General features: G+C 55.2%; 1 protein-coding gene across 5 annotated transcripts in view; it reads left to right on the top strand.

The window, feature by feature from the left end:
* Positions 1-1,588: 1,588 nt before the first annotated feature.
* Positions 1,589-15,806, top strand: part of ARAP1 (ArfGAP with RhoGAP domain, ankyrin repeat and PH domain 1) — a 78,267-nt gene continuing 64,049 nt past the window's right edge. For 2 of the 5 annotated variants that reach the window (XR_007455229.1, XM_049619294.1), the window contains exon 1: positions 1,591-1,723. The gene's annotated coding sequence lies outside the window, so the exon portion shown is untranslated. Of the gene's footprint in view, positions 1,724-12,227; positions 14,533-15,806 lie in introns of those variants that run through there. The other 3 variants (XM_049619314.1, XM_049619297.1, XM_049619304.1) reach the window with 2 other exon arrangements.

Genomic DNA, 15,806 nt, shown 5'->3' with positions numbered 1-15,806 from the left:
CCACCTGCATTGGTAGAGGATCTGATGCTCTCCAGTCGTCACATAAGGAAGGGGGAGAGGTTCCTGGGTCTCAGACCGCAGGGCTGTGGGCCTCAGAGTGGAGGATGGAAGGTTGGGGGTTGAGGGTGACGGTCATCAGACTCAAGTGCAGTGGAGGGACTAGGTCCTGTGATTTGAGCCTTCCCTAGGTCACTTTGAAGACCTCACACCTGTGTTAACAGAAAAGGTGGGGCTCCCGGTCCTTTGCCAGTGGTCAGATACCAGTCCCTGGTACTGTGGTCCATCTGGCTGCTTGGAGCTCTAGGCTTTGAGACCTAGAGGGATGCCTGGACCTCACCTGTTCTCTGTGGCCTCCAGGTACCTCTGCTGCCTGAGGGCCATCCCTGCTATCAGGTGGGGAGGAAGGCTCTGTGCTCTGCCCTTTTCTGGTGTTTCTACATCCTATATGAATTTGGGGCTGGGAAGTTCTCTCCAAGGTTTGGTCCCGTCCTCCCCTCCTGGGAAATGACTTGCCTTAGCCTTGTCAGGAAGACACAGCCTACGTGGCATCAACTCTTTGCTAGAGGGGCAGGGTGAATGTCCAGTGAAGGGTTGGCAAGAGATTCTATAACTCACCAAGACTTGGGTTCTAATCCCAGGCTTGTCCAATACTGGCTTTGTAACTTTGAACAAGTCCTGGAACTACTTGGAGCTTCATATCCTAATCCCTAACCTGGGTGATGATTTTTTGCCTTCAAGGAGAGGTATGAGGATTTAGGTAAAAGGAATAAGATGCCCAGCACTGGGCTTGGCATGTAGTAGGTGCTCAAATTAATGACTTCTAATTTCAGAGTCAATCCCCACGTCCCATCTTGGTGAGAGCTGTTTTTCCAAGTATCTCCATCAGGCATTTGGAGAAATAGAAGCATAGAGAAGTTAAGAAGTTAAGGTCTTTGGCTTGGCTGGCTCCAGAGGTGACAGGGACCCAGGACCCAGGAATTCCTGCTAAACCCAGGGCCCTCATCTGTGTATGTGCTGGCAGGATAGGCAGAAATCTCCCAATCTTGGCCAATGAAGATGCCTTGGTTCCAGGACCTCAGGCTGTAGGTAGCCTTCTGCCAAGGGATCCTTGAGCTCTCTGACAGGGTAGGACTCTTCCCCACCAGCCTGCCCCATGGGGACGTGTGCCTAGGGAGGGAAGTGGGATATCCTCAGAGAATGAGGTGCAAAAGGACTTCCAGGAGGAGGAGGTCAGGGCCCTAGGTCGTCCTGCCTCCTAAAGTCTCTTTCCACCCTGGGGGTCTGGACCCCTGGGACGGGAGTGGGGTGGGAGTGAGGGGTGGGAGTGAGGGTGTAGAGTCTCCAGGAGAAGGGTGGCAAGAGGCAGGGAGCCTCAGGAAGAGATGGAGACACAGCGGTTGGGGTTGTGGAGGTAGACCTGAGCCTCAAGAGACAGACGGACATGCAAGCAGCGAGAGGGGCTGAGAGACGCACAGTCTGACCTGTCCGCTAGGCGGGCCAGGCCAGCTGACTCAAAGATCGCTACTAGGCGGGGCCGAAGAGGGGGCGGGTCCCTGTGCCTTCCCCGCCCTCCGCTCCCCGGGGCATCACGTGGGGGCCGGCGGAAGCGCCCGGCGGGGTGGGCGCGTCCCGCTTGCGGTCGCGAGTTTACGGCGGCTTGAGTCCGTGGCGGCGCCGGGACCCCGGTCCCCGGGTCCGCACGTGGAATCTTCGCCCAGAACAGGTAAGTGCGGCTGCTGGGGCCTCTTCCGTCCGCCGCCGTTTCGGCAGGTGTTGTCCGGAGTTTCCCCATTTCGCAGAAGGGAAAGCTGAGGCCGCACGCCGACCGTGCCCTCGGCGTCCACTTCCGCGGGTGTTTCTTCTGTCAGTTGTCGTCTCTGTCTAGTGATAAGGATGAGGGTCGCCTCCTGAGGATGCGTGGTCGGGCCAGAGGTGGCAGGGGAGGAGCGCGAACCGGCGGGAGAGGGGACTTCCAGCTCTTAGTCCTTTGGTATGAAGGCTCCCAGGAGCCGGAGCCAGCCAGCCCTCCGGCGCCTTGCTTTTCTCATCTGTGTGAAATGAAGGCTCCAGTGGCTCTCGTCTCGTTGAGCGCGGAGACCCTTACAGCTCTGAGCATTCGTATGATCCTGTGCCCTGTACCTGGGGCTCCAGTGACCTTGGGCAGACTACTTCCGGTCTCTGCGCCTCAATTCCCCACCAGTAAATGGAGGCGTGACGTCCCAAGAGCCCCTACCTGGCCCAATTGCTGGAAAAAGAGGTGTGTGTTCACTGAATGGGGTCAAGCCGGGAGAGGGTTATTGGCACTGGAGAGAGCTGGCTTGGAGTGCAGCCTGGGGGCATAGGGTGGGTGTTTGGTCCCAGATCTCCAAGGGTGGTTTTTTGGTGTTTGGGGAACTCTGGTCAGGAGCCATTACAGTGTGGCTTTTGGCATATGCATTTCCCTCCTCCAAAGTTCCGGTCCTGGGGAGGCTTCCCTGATCTCCAGGCTTGGTTGGGGGTGGGGAGGTGCTACAGGGTGGTACAGATTTGTGGAGGTGCTCAGAAAGGACTTGACTGTGTGCTGAGTGAGCACCCAAGTCCAGACAGAGGCATCCAGGATGTCTGTCCTTGGAGAGCAGAGAGTGTCCAGGTTAGGGGAGACCTCCCAGCAAGCTCATTACAGAGTCACAGAGACAAGTGCAGACAGGTACTGAGGTAGAATCAGGGACTGGGACTCTTGGAGGCCCAGGGAAGAAGAGATGACTGGAATGGGCCTTGGCAGTTAACTGGCAATTAACAAGGATAAGGACCTTCCAGAGGACAGCACAGCTTGTGCAAAACCAGGAACGTTCATGGTATATATGAGAAATGGCAAGGAGATGGGTGTGACTGGAAGGGGTAGCTGGAGCTGGGTGTAGAGAACTCATCCCTGTGTTCCATGGCTGGTTAGGGATTGTCCAGACTCTGCCTCCCCATTCACCACTTGCTCACAGGAGTAGGGCAAAAGGTGAGGTGGAAGTGGGCAGAGGCCACCAGGGACCCAGATTGCCCCCACGCTTCATTGGGAGCATTCAGGCCCTCCCATTCAGCCCCAGCCGCACCCCCACCACCTCTCAGGCTCCAGCCATACTTTTGTGCACCTGAAACCTCAGCCCTTTGTGCAGGTTGCTTGTCTTCCCCACCCTCTTTCCCTAGAAATTTTCTCCCCATCCAAATCTCCTAGGTCCTTCGGAACTTCACAGGTGGGCTGCTTATTTCCTCCTCCTGCCTAGCCTTTCAGTCCTGCTTAGGGGCACAGCTTAGGAAAGATCTCCTTGGAGCTCTGTGGGGAAGGGGCCTGCAGAGCAATGGGGATGACTGGGATGTGGGGTAGTCCCTATACAGCCACCAAATACTACATGACCCTGCAAGTCCCCAAACTTCTCAGAGCCTCCATTTCTCCATCTGCAGGATGGGGTGATAAGTCTTCGTCTCATGTTCCAGAGAGAGACTGCTGGGGTAACAATTGGGCCTGAGTCTAAATCCTGTCTGTGGCAGTGAGTGTTTGAATGAAGAAAAGAGAGAACCTAGAGGGAAGGGGTCAGTTCAGAGGGGTAAGGGGCCTCTGAGAGTCCTAGGGGCTAGTGGTAAACTAGCCTAGTGTCAGAGTAGGGCATCAGCTGAAGAGAGGGGAGTCCCTTCTGTTCTCTGGGGCCCTCCCCTCCCCACCCCTCTCTTCCTTTAGCCAAGCTCAAAGCCAGCCGGCCGATGCCCAAACAAGTAGCCTCTGTTCCCAGGGTGGGGGGAGGGGAGGCAGGCCCTGGGCTCCAGGCCCGCCTGTCCAGCACTGACCCTGCCGCTCACCCCCCATCCCCCGCCCTTCACTCTGGATCTTAACCCTTGGGCGTCTGGGATGGGCCCTGGGTTGCTTGAGGGCTCATACCCCTTGCCCACCAGCTGTCCCTCCACCCAAATTTAGGCTCTCAAGGGTTCTGTTGAAGCAAGAGGGGATGCTGTAGGACATGAGCTGGAAATGAAAAAGGAAGGAGGGAGCGGAGGTGGGAGCAGATAATATAGTCACGGACACTCAGAGACCACTTGGCCCAGAAGCTTTTTTCACAGATGGAGAGACTGAAGCCAAGGGTCAGAGATCAGACCAGGATCACACATTGAGCCTTGGTGGGGGTCAGGACTGATCCGACTCCTGGTCTGAGCCCTCATGGGGAAAGAAGAGGGAAAGGGAGGGAGCTCTTCTTGATGTGAGTGCCTATCATGTGCCTGACGCTGCACGTTTGTGCTTTTTATTTAACCTCACATCGTTCCATGAGACAGGGATCACCTTCCTGTAACATAGGGGAAGAGACTGAGAAAGAGCTGAGTAATCACATCTGCGAGAAAGATGTCAGTAAATAGACACATAGCACTGGTGTAGGCACTTTCATGTATATTAACCACTTTTGTCCTCCCGAAACCCCAGAAGTTAGGTACCATTCTGCAGATAAAAAGACTGAGGCATAGAGAGGTTAAGTAATTTGCCTAAATCATAGCAAATAAGTGGTAGAGGCAGGATCAGGACCCAGGAGTTTGTTGGCCTCCCTCGGCCTGATTTCCTCTCCCCTAGCCTGACCTTACTCCTTGAGCTCAGTCCAGGGTCCCACTCAGTGAGGGGCTTTCCCCTGGATGGTGGCCAAGGCAGCCTTGAGCAGAGTGTGACCCCAGCCAAGCAGACACAGCCCTCGCTTAGGAGTAGAGTCCAGTCCCTTGGGTGGCCCCTCTCACCCCCTGCTCCAGTCTCAGTCTGCCTGGACTCATCCCCTTTCACAGCCCCGCACAGAGGGGTGTTTCATATTTCAGGAAGGGGTTCTGTGCTAAGCACGAGGATATGAGGGCCCTCAGAGATCCCCTACGAGTACAATGCCCACAAAGCTCAGGGCCTTCTGCTGACTCGACACCAGAACGCCCAGCCCTGATCAGAGAGGCTATCTTGGCCACTTACCCTTGCTGCCATCAGGCCCCCAGACCTGTACGTTCCAATGAGGGCTCTGGGGAGGACGGCCCAAAGAGGCAGATGACCCCGGGTGTCAGGGACAGCTGGGGGTGGGGGACGGGGGCAGTGCATGGTTGGTCTTCCACATGACCTTCCTGTGGAATTTTTCCCTGTCTCAGCCTTTGGAACATAGAAGGTCTGTCCTGTAATGAGGACATCTGTCCCAGACATCGGGAAAATCAGAGTGGGTGGGAGGGGATGTGGAATTAAGTGACCAGTTTGATAACAGAATTATTGTTTAATGGTAGTGATAATAGTGGCAGTAGCTGCTGTTTCTTGGAGGCTTAGTACGTGCCGAGTACTGTGGAAGCATTTTTTGGTATCGATTTAATCCTCAACAGTTCTCTTGGAGTATGTGCCAGTTCCCATTTTACAGATGAGGAAACAGGCCCAGAAAGGTAAAGTGATTTGCCTGAGACCATCCATTACATAGAAGAGCTGGGAGCCTGAATTCCTCCTCTCCACAATGAGAACTGTGAGCACCGGGAGACACTGCAGACAGAGGAGATCCCAACCCCGTTCTACCCTGGGAGCTCCTAGTCTGGGTCGCAGGCAGTAGAGGGCCACCTGGTCACGTGACGTTGCTGGCACCCAGCTGTGAGGATGGCATGCCTGCAAGGGCATCCTGCTTGTAGACGGGACTGACCGCTAGCAAGCCCTGAGCCCGCCCACGGGCCTGCCTCTAGGATGATGAGCATCTCTTGGAGACCTGCTCACTGCTCTCATCCTGTCCCGGCAGCCCTGGGCTTTGTTGAATACAGTGGTTCCCCCAGCCCCCATTTTGCTGATGAAGAAACTGAGGTCAGTAGAAGTTAAGTGACTTGCCCGTGTGGTCTCTCAGCCGAGGAAAGGGAGAGCTAGAGCCAGCACCCAGGCAGAGGCTCTGAGGCCTGCAGTCCACCTCCCTACCTGGGCCCCGGTCAGGGCCTCCTGGGCCTCTGAAGCCCTGAGCTTCCCTCAGACACTGCCCACCTGCCTTGTCACAGGGTCCAGATCTTTCTCCCTGACTGAACCGAGAACCTGAGTCCTCTTAAGGTGCCTGGGATATGGAACAACTGGATGTCAGTGACTGGATGAACAAACCTGGGAAACATGGTTCCAGAGCTGAGAGCCAAGAAGCAGGCACCAGCTGTGGTCAACAGTGTGGTGCTCAGTACCAGCGGGGTCCAGAGGACGATTCAGGGGTCAAGAGGCCACCCTACTCAGATGACAGGAGGGAGAAATGTGGCAAAATCTTCTTCCTTATTATCTTCATTGTGAGGGCAAAAAATGTGTGTGGAAGGGGGAGAAAGAGGAGGGTTGGGCCCTCTCACTGCTACTCCTCTGTCCCCATTCCCAGGGCAAGGAACTCGAGGTCACAACTTGGGATCTCAGCTGCTCGGGTCTCCTGGGAGAGTCTGGCCTGGCCGGGCCAGTCCTGGGGCAGGTCAGCCCCCAGGAAGGGGGAGCTATCACTGCATCTTGCTACTCCGTATGTCTGGGTCTCCTTTGCTTCCTTCCTTACTGCCCGAGAGGGCACTGCCCTGCTCCTGGACATCCTCTTCACCCTTTACCTCCTTTCCACAAAATGCCAGGGCCTGGGCTCTGGAGTCCTGTCCCTGACCTCTGGTTCAATGAGAGGCTTTGGACTGATCACTTCAATGAATTCAGCATCCCTCGATCTTCAGAGAGGGAGCAAGAAGCAGCAGTTTCCACAGCAGTCTCTAGGTGTGGACAGATCAGGACAGGAACCAATCAAACAGAGCAGGTGAGGTGGGGTAGAGGGCCTTCTTCGTTCCGCTTCACTCCCACCCACCCTCTCCTCACATTGAGCAGCTGGGATTTTAGGATTCTGAGTCTGAGATTCTAGGCATTGGGGATTCAAGGATTCTAGAGCTTTGTGTGCTGGCAATTCCCAGCCTCTGAATTTCCAAAAATCTGGGTTCCAAGAGCCTGCAAAGCCTCGAATTGGGCTGGGTAGACCCTAAGTTGAGGCTGAGTCCTGTGCCACACCTTGGCCGGCTGGTACCAGACAGACAAGGCCCGGAGTTTCTCAGCATTGCTTCTGGAGGCCTGTGGCACAGCTGACCCCCAGGTTCTGTGTGCTGTCTATACCCACCACCCCCAGCATGTGCACCCAGCTGTCTCCTTTCAAGAAATCCGAGAACCGGACCCTGGAAGGGACGAGGTGGTAGCGGAAGAGATAGCCATCTTGGTGGAGAATGGGGAGGGAATGGACAGGGGCCACAACTCCTCTTCATTTGCTGGCAGTGGGGCTGTCGTGCTGGATACCAGGATGGGGTTAAGGGGAGGCCCAGGGAGGGCTGATGGCTGGTTGGGTCACAGAGCAGGGTCTGGGTCACACTGCTGGGGGAGCCAGGTCCTCCCAGGGCCAACGTGGAATGTGGCTCAGCAGGCCCAGGTCCAGTCTTGGAGGGCAGAGCCAGGCTCAAGGGCCCTGACAGAGTGGTGGACAGAGACCTGAGCCTGGGAGCCAGAAGGGAGGCACCCTGCCCCTCCTTGGGGCAGGGACGCCGGGCCTTGGCTCAGGGCCTTTGGATATTTCACAATGCTGCCACCCCCACCCACTCCTTCCGGTGCCCATCTGAGCCTATGGGCATAGCAGCTGCCCTCAAAGGGCCTTGGGCATGAGAGTGGGAGCTGCCTCGTGGGGAGGAGACCTGTTTCCTCCCCATGAGGGAAGTGCCTTCCTCCTGGAAGACTTCCTGACTGGGTAAGCTCCTTCCTCGGTTGTGCTTCCCATCTCCTTTCTGCTCCACGTCCTTCTGGGCAGGCACCGTGCGTGTGTCCGTGTGTGAACGTGTGTGCTCCTGGGCCCAGACGCGTCCTTGGAGGACCTGCGATTTTGCCTGCGTGCAGGTGTTAGCATTCCATGTCCCGGTGGATTGGAGTAGGAAGTGCCAGGCTTTGCACTCCTTGATATGCGAACTGGGTGAGGCTTTTTTTTTCCTTTAAGTTTACTTATTTATTTTGAGAGAGAGAGCCATCAGAGGAGGGACAGAGAGAGAGGGAGAGAGGGAATCCCAAGCAGGCTCTGTGCTATGAGTGCAAAGCTCAACACGGGGCTCGATCCCATGAACCATGAGATCACGACCTGAGCCGAAATGAAGAGCCAGACGCTCAACCAACTGAGCCACCCAGGTGCCCCCTGGGTAAGGCTTTTATCTGTTTGAGTGGGGACCTTCATCCAGGCAGGCCGCTGTCAGTCTGCAGCTGAAATACCATAGTTTGTTCCCCAAAGCCACCCCAGCAGCCTGGTGTGAGAAAGGGGCCTCCCGGAGGGCAGGGGTGGGGACTGGGCTTTGCCAGATGACAACAGGACGGCTTTGGGGTGGGGTCCGTCTTGCTTGCTGAAGGGGTGCCAGAGCCTCAGCTGAAGGCCTGCCTCTCCCCTCAGACTGGGGCTCTTCCTCCTCCTCCTGTCTCCTCAGCTCTAAAGATGGATGTGCTAAGTCTAGGGAGACCAAAGATTCAGGGAGCATCTAGTTGTTCTAGTGGTTCTGTTCCAGTTTCTGTTTCAGGACGTGAACCAGGACACTCATCTGCCTCTACTGCCAGTGGCCTGAAAACCCACATCTTTCAGTGCTGGGCTGGCCTAGCCTATGTGGAGTAGGGGGGTTGCTCTAGTAACTTCGAGGTTACCTGAGGGGACTGTCCCCTCCCAGTTCTTCCAAGAAACAGGCTAGTGGAAGGACGGAGGGGTTCAGTCTGGGGGGTCTAGGTCCTGGTCCTGACTGGTTAGTTTAGTTTCTTGCACCGCTCTAGGGCTCACTTTCCTCTTCTGGAAGAGGGGAGGGTTGGATAAGGTGGTTCCTAAGTGCCTAAGGGGCAGGTGGTTGGGGGGTGTGGAAAGCTGGGGGAAGGCAGGGCTGGGTGTGTAGTAGACAGGAGGTTAGAGCTGTAACTGGGTGAGCACAAGGGGAATGAGAAGTGCCTGATTTAGGAGGCCAGAAGCCAGGTTCCAGCCACACTCTGGCCACTGATGGCAGTGTGACCTCGGGCAAGTCATCACTTGCCTGGGCTACTTGCTTTCTGTGTATAAAATTGGGAGATGCTCATTCAGTCAACAGAAATTCACTGTGTGCCAACCTCAGGCTGGTAGTAGGGGATGCAGGGTAATCAGATCCTGGTCCTGCTTTCGAGGAACACCCAGCCAGGTCTGGCGTGAGAGTGTGTGTGTGTATATGTGACACAGTCACAGATAGTGACATCCCAATGTGATCAGGACTGTGGCCATGGGAGTCAGAGACTGCTCCCCAGAGCACGTGACACTTGGACTTGAAAGGCAAAGTAGAGAATGATGTTCCAAGCAGAGGGAACAGTATAAGCAAAGACCTGAAGGTAAAGTGTCAGGCAGCAGGAGTGGAGGGAATGAGATGGGTGAGGAGTAAGAGGCAGGAGCCGGAGGGTGGAGTCCCTTTGAACCCTTCTGGGTGTTAGTCATGGAAGGGGTAGGCATGGCAGAGAGGGTGGGGGCTGGTCTCTGAGACTCCTGGAAGTCTAGGGAGGTTCTGACCTGCTCTGGAGAATGGTTGAGGGGTGGGCAGCACGAGGGGGTCTGAGAGTCAGCACTTCCTCTCTGTGGGTGAGGGCTCCCCGAGTAGTGTTTGTCAGGCCAGCACAGCAGGAAGTAGCTAGGGCAGCCTCAGGTGGAGAGAAAGGGCAAGCCTAGCCACAGAGGGGGCCAAGGAACCTCAGAGTTGAATCTTTGACTCCTAAAACTCCAGTCTGAACCTTGACACCTGCTTCGTCCAATCATCCCTCTCCCTACCCGTGTCACAGGCCCCTGTGCCAAGCTCACCTGACTGAGGTGAGCCAGGCCTGTGTGGACATCCATTCATCCATTCTTCCAGTGGCCAAACGCATCTAGCCGCTGGGGATAGGGCTGTGAATGAGACAGCGCCCTTGTCCTCCAGTTGAGGATACTGACAATGAACAAATAAATATGTAATACAGTAGTGTAATCCAACAGTGATAAGTGGCATCCAAATATGTAATCCAATAGTGATAAGTGAGATGCTGAAAATCACACAGGATCAGGGACTCATAGGGGCACATTTTTAGGTAGAGTGTTCAGGGAATGATGGTCTTGCATTTGAGAAAATGCTGGGAAAAGTATGGGAGTGAGTCATCAGATGTCTGGAAAAGCATTCCAGGCAGAAGGAGCGCCAGTGCCCAAATCTGAGGTAAGAGCACACAGAGTGGGTTGGAATAGCAGGAAGGAGACAGAGGCAGTAGGGACAGACCATGGACCCTGGTAGGCCATGTGCTGGCTTTGGCTTTTAGTCTGAGGGAGGTGGGAAGTCACTGGGGAGTGAGAACTGGTCAGATTTGGGCTGTATTTCGAAGGCATACGTTTATTCCTCCGAAGCCTGCAAGGTGGAGCTGTCATAATCCCCATTATACGGATGGTAAAATAGAGACTTAGAAGTTATGTGAATTTCCCAGTCTCCCAGTGGTAGGCACCCCAGTGCGCCTGACTATCTGCCTGCCCCACGATGCATCCCCGAAGCACCTTGCTTACTCATCCAGGAGGGTGCTTCCTGTTGTCTGGACAGCAAGGGCAAGTGTCTTAGCATAGCCTTCAAGGCCCTTCTTAGCTTGCTCCTTCTCTCTTGCCCACCTGACCTCCCTGAATCTGCCCTGCTTTCTGCCTGTCTCTGCACTGTGCCCTATGAGGAGATGAGTAGAAAGAGGGGCCCAGGCAGCCCTTTGTTCAGATTCTGGCTCCTGTGTTATTTTAGGCAGGTTACTTAACTTTTCTGAGGCTTTGTTTTTTTCTCATCTGTAAAGTAGGCTAAAAAACCATCCACTTTCTAGACTGTCATGAGGAAACAATCCGTGTACTGTGTTTAGCACAGTGCCTGATGGTAAGCACTCCATAATCACAGCCTTCTGTTGTTTTAGACAGGGATGGCTGGGTCATATAAGTGGGTTAGAATGTTCTCTGTGAGTTGGAGAGGAGAGGCTGAGTCAGGGAATCTTCCTATATGTTGTCTGACTATATAGTTGGGGAGGCTGAGATCACACATGAAATTGGAGGCCAGAGCCTTTGCAGCTGGTCCTTTCTAGCCCCTGCCCTGCCAGTCTGCTCACCTCTACCCCATCAGCACAGACCACTTCCCCTTTCAGGGGCCAGCAAGCAAGGGGCCTGCTTATCTTCTGGCTTCTCCATTCCAGGGGCCACCTGGGGGGATGGCAGGTTCGGGTCCCTGTTCTCCAGGGCTGCTAGTTCCAGGACGTAAGGGAGCCCACCAAGTCTCTCCTCCTGGATGAGTGAGCACATCAGGTTCTGGGGCAACTCGGGATAGAGTCAGGCAGCCTTCTGTCCCTCTCCCCAGGGCCAGGGCTAGCCCTTAACCCTTCTGAGGGTCCCGGTACCTGACTCTTGTTCTGTCTGCTCCTGCTGCCTGGGAGTCTGTCAGTAGACCTGTGTACTCCCACCCAGCATGTGGTCAGCCCTGTTTCTTCCTGTTTCACACTCACTCATTTGTAGTGTTAAGAACCCCTTCTCTCCCCGACCCCTGTCTTAGGGGGCAGTGGACACACAGAAGGATCTTTCTGGGGTTACCCTGTGGCACCTTGGGCCTCCCCCTTACCCAGCACTTTCGTTGAGGGAGGTGCTCCCTGCCCTGCCTGGGAAGCCCCCAGCTCAGTAGAGGACTGTCTGTGACTGAACCAGGGGACCAGGCCACAGTCCAGTGTGCTCCTGCTGGGGGTGTCCCAGGTCTCCACGGTGCTATGGGGCTGATCTGAGCTGCACCTGAACGGTGACATGGGCTGGAGCACGGGGAACGTGGATGTGGGCGAGGGCTCTGGGGTAGGGTTAGGTGAGGAACTCTGCCTTGGGGACAGTTACAGGGTAGGCTGGTGGGTGTGCTGGCTAAAGGTGGGCTGAGGACAGAAGAAGGGAAGAGGGCCCAGAGATCCAGACTGGGCCTGGGGAGGCCTGGGGTGGATGGGAGCAGTGGGATAGAGAGGGGGTGTGTGTCAAAACAAGGTAATGAAGAGCTATAGGAGAAATGGGAGGGGGTGGTCCAGAATGGTCCATTTGGAGATGGTTGGCCAAGTCATATGTCATAGACTTTGACAAGGCCTAAACCCCAAGTCATTGTTCGGCTTCGTGTATTTGCAAGTGAGGTACTCCAGATATTCACACTTCATCCCATACCTTTCTCCCTATCTGACCCTCTCTAGGGTGGGGCTTGGGCATGAGGGGGCCCTGGGTGAGGTTTGGGGGGAACGTGGGTGACGCTCGGCACTAGGGTGGGGTCAGATGCTGTCTAGAGGACAAACCACAGGGACCCTGGAGTCTCATGTTTACTAGTGGACCTCAGTGCATTTCCCATCTGAAAGTCCCTGGGCTGCCCTCTGCTACTGACCTCCATGTCCTAATGAGGGGGACCTTATTTGCTAAGCTGTGTCTTAGACCTTTGGGAGGATAAGCCGTGGTGGGAGGGAGGAAGTTTTGGGTCTCAGTTTCCCATTCTCTGGTCCAGATGGTCCAGGAAATCAGTCTCATTTATAATAGTTCTCTTAGTGGTCTGTTCGTGTTACATTTAAAATCATAGAGCTGGTGGGGCACCTGGGTGGCTCAGTCAGTTGGGCGTCCGACTACAGCTCAGGTCATGATCTCACAGCTTGTGAGTTCGAGCCCTGCATCCGGCTCTGTGCTGACAGCCCAGAGCCTGGAGCCTGCTTCACATTCTGTGTCTCCCTCTCTCTCTGCCCCTCCCCCACTCATGCTCTGTCCCTCTCCTTCAAAAATAAATAAACATTTTTTAAAAATTTAAAATCTGGAGCGCCTGGGTGGCTCAATCGGTTGGGTGTCTGACTCTTGATTTTGGTTCGGGTCATGGTCTCACGGCTTGTGGGATTGAGCCCCTCATCTGGCTCAGTGCAGAGCCTGCTTGGGATTCTCTCTCTCCCTCTCTCTGTGCCCCTTCCCTGCTCATTCTCTCTTTCTCAAAAATAAATAAATGAACATTAAAAAAAGAACATAAAGCTACTTTATATTGTTTTGAGGAACGAACTGGGGCAAACTCAATTCTAATAGACAAGATACTTTTGTCATTTGGTCTTCTAATTATAAAAGTGATACACAACTATAAAACTTTAAACAGTACAGACAGGAAGGTTGTAGAAAGGGATGGTCTTTCAAGATTGGATTGGGAGTTAGGGCTAGGCCTGAAATTCAGGTCAAGGATGTCTCCTTTCCCTTGGTCTTTATTGTGCCTTGGTCATGAATAAACCTGGTTTTATATTTGATTAGGGTGATGCTGAATGGGCTGCCCCAAGGAGGTTGTTAAGATGTCCTGCCTCTCACCAGGTCCACTGTGTGTGTTGCACATGTTGTGCACTGTCCAAGGGTACCTGGTCGGAAGGGGGTGAGGTGAGAGCTGGGAGGGGGGTACTGAAACCTACTAGCCTGTCCTCCCTGCTGAGCTTCACATCCCGCTGTGGGGCCCCTGAAGGAAGAGGCATTTTTTCTAATTTGCCCAAAGGCCCCACCTAGGTTGGAGGTAACCTTGCTTTTCCCTGGAGAGTTCATTGTAGGGTGGGAATGTGCAGTGGCTGGGGCCACCCAGAATGAAGTCCAGGGGCAGTGGGGTGTCCAGTCTGGAGCCCTGCAGGGGCACATGGCTGGAGGCAGGGTGTGGTAGTCATTGGTGTCTGGGGTAACTGAGAATCCAGAGTGCGGAGGGGTCCAGGCTAGAGACTGGCTACAAGACCAGCACCAAGGGCCCATTTGGTCAGGAGTGGCCAAGGCCTTGGGGCAAAGGAACAGGAAGTATGTGTCTTACCAGCAGAGGAATAAGCAGATGATGAGTGAGTGTGGTCTCTAGCACATACATAGTGACGTGTCACGGTCATCTGGGTGACGGCGCTGCTTTATGGAGAGAGAAACTGAGGCTCAGAATGTGACATGACTTGCCCAGCGCTTCAGGCAAGAAGTGATAGAGCCGGGATTGGAACCCGGACTTACCTTGCATCTTGCTGGGAGATGGCTCTGACTCACTAGTGGCCCCCAGCTTCCTACCAGGTGGCTGAGGCAATGGGGCCTCGACTCAGTCCTCCCCTGAGGGCTGCTCCTCACCCACCTCCACCACTCCCGGGTCCCCAGACAAAGGGTCATACCCTGGACGGGATGGGACAGAAATCTGCTGCCAGGGAGGTGACAGGACAGAGATTCGGAGCTGCGGCAGGGCAGAAGAATCCACTGTAATTCTTTGGGTCCCGTATGTGGCGGCCACCCATCCCTGGGAGACAGAAAGTAGGCCCGTGGCCCAAGGATCAGTCAGCTGCCTGCCTGAGGGCTGCACCTGCTGCCTTGCTAGCCTAGCTGGGCTGGAAGGAGCTGGTTTCTGCAGCGGGGCAGGGGCCACTTCTGCACCCTCTGGGCCAGGAACCCAGCCCCCACCTAGTTCCTCATATCTAAGGGAAGTGTCTCCAAGGCTTCTTGCTTGCTTAGCGGAGTCCTGAGAACACCCAGGAGGGCGGCAGATCAAATGTGACCCTGCCTATAGGTATCGTCTGGTGATTATGTTGAGGAGGGGGGTGGAGTTGGGGGTACTGGGCATTGTGGGGCTCTGGGGCAGATGTACACAGTCAAGTTGTTGGTAGGGAGTGTGGGGACTGAAGGCTGTGTGTGGTGGTTGGTGGGGGGGGTGGGGGAGCAGATCTGCTGTGTGGCTGCTGAGTGGGGCAGGAGGTGTGTGTCCTTGGAGGCTGTGTGAGGTGTGAGTTTGTGGTATGGGTAGGTTGTGGCCTGGCCACAGCTGGGTTGTGTACTGTTCTTGGTTCCTGTGCCGGCCACTGGAGGGGTTTCCTGAGGGCTATATGCTAAGGTCCCTGCCTAGCCTGCCTGGGGTGACTGGGGTGGCTGGGGTGGGAGGGGAGGGCATGTAGGGGAGGAGAGGATCAGTGATGGATGACCTCAGGCCTCAGTGTGGACCCTGGGCCTGCCTTCCTCCTCTCCTTCTGTTCCCCCATCATTGGCCCTTCCCTTGAAACCAGAGCGCAGCTCTGTGTGGAGGAGGCCTAAAGATGCAGTGGGGGGTGGGAGGGAAGGGTCTTGGCTGAAGGGACCTCAGAGCTGAATGCGGAAGCAGTTAGGACCTTCCAGGCTGCCCAGACTCAGGCCTGACTCACTCATGCAAATCAGAATGCAGAGGAGGCTCACACCCTTGTGGGAGTCCCCAAACCTGTCTGGGTGTTACTACTGTCCTCCTACATCCCCCATTCCCACCCCACTGAAATCACCCGTCTCTGCATCTGCCTGGTCCTTTCTTATCCCTGTGAGCCTTGCGCACTCGACTCCCTTTGGCTGGAAGCACAACCTCCTACTTCTTCAAAGCCCAGCTCACGAGGGCCCTCTGGAAGCCTCTCTGACTTTATCAGACAGAGGCAGTCACATCCTCTGAAGGCTCTGTTGGTTCCAGCAAGTGACCTGGGCGAATTTCCACCTCACACAGCTTCCCGGAAATGGGGTAAAAATCTCAGGCTATGGGATTGTGATGAGGACGACTGAGATAAGGGTGGAAATCTGGCCAAGGGCTGGGCATACAGTAGGCATTTGGGAAATGGAGGAAGTGGGAGTGTGCCTGTCCTTGGCTAGGGCTTTGGGCTACCTTCCTGCTGCCCTGGTGGGCACGGCACAAGGGGGATGCTGGGCTGGGACAGAGAAGGAGGCAAGAAGCCTTAAACTATGATGGGAGGTGAAGTGGTAATTCGAGGACAGAAAGGCGAAAACTTTGCCTCCAGCAAAGAGGGTCTCAGGTCAGACCTGAAGGACTGGCTA

Source organism: Panthera uncia, chromosome D1 (genome assembly GCF_023721935.1).
Source record: "Panthera uncia isolate 11264 chromosome D1, Puncia_PCG_1.0, whole genome shotgun sequence".
Taxonomy (NCBI): Eukaryota; Metazoa; Chordata; class Mammalia; order Carnivora; family Felidae; genus Panthera; species Panthera uncia.
Note: the sequence above shows the minus strand (reverse complement) of the source record. Positions and strands in the feature narration are given on the sequence as shown.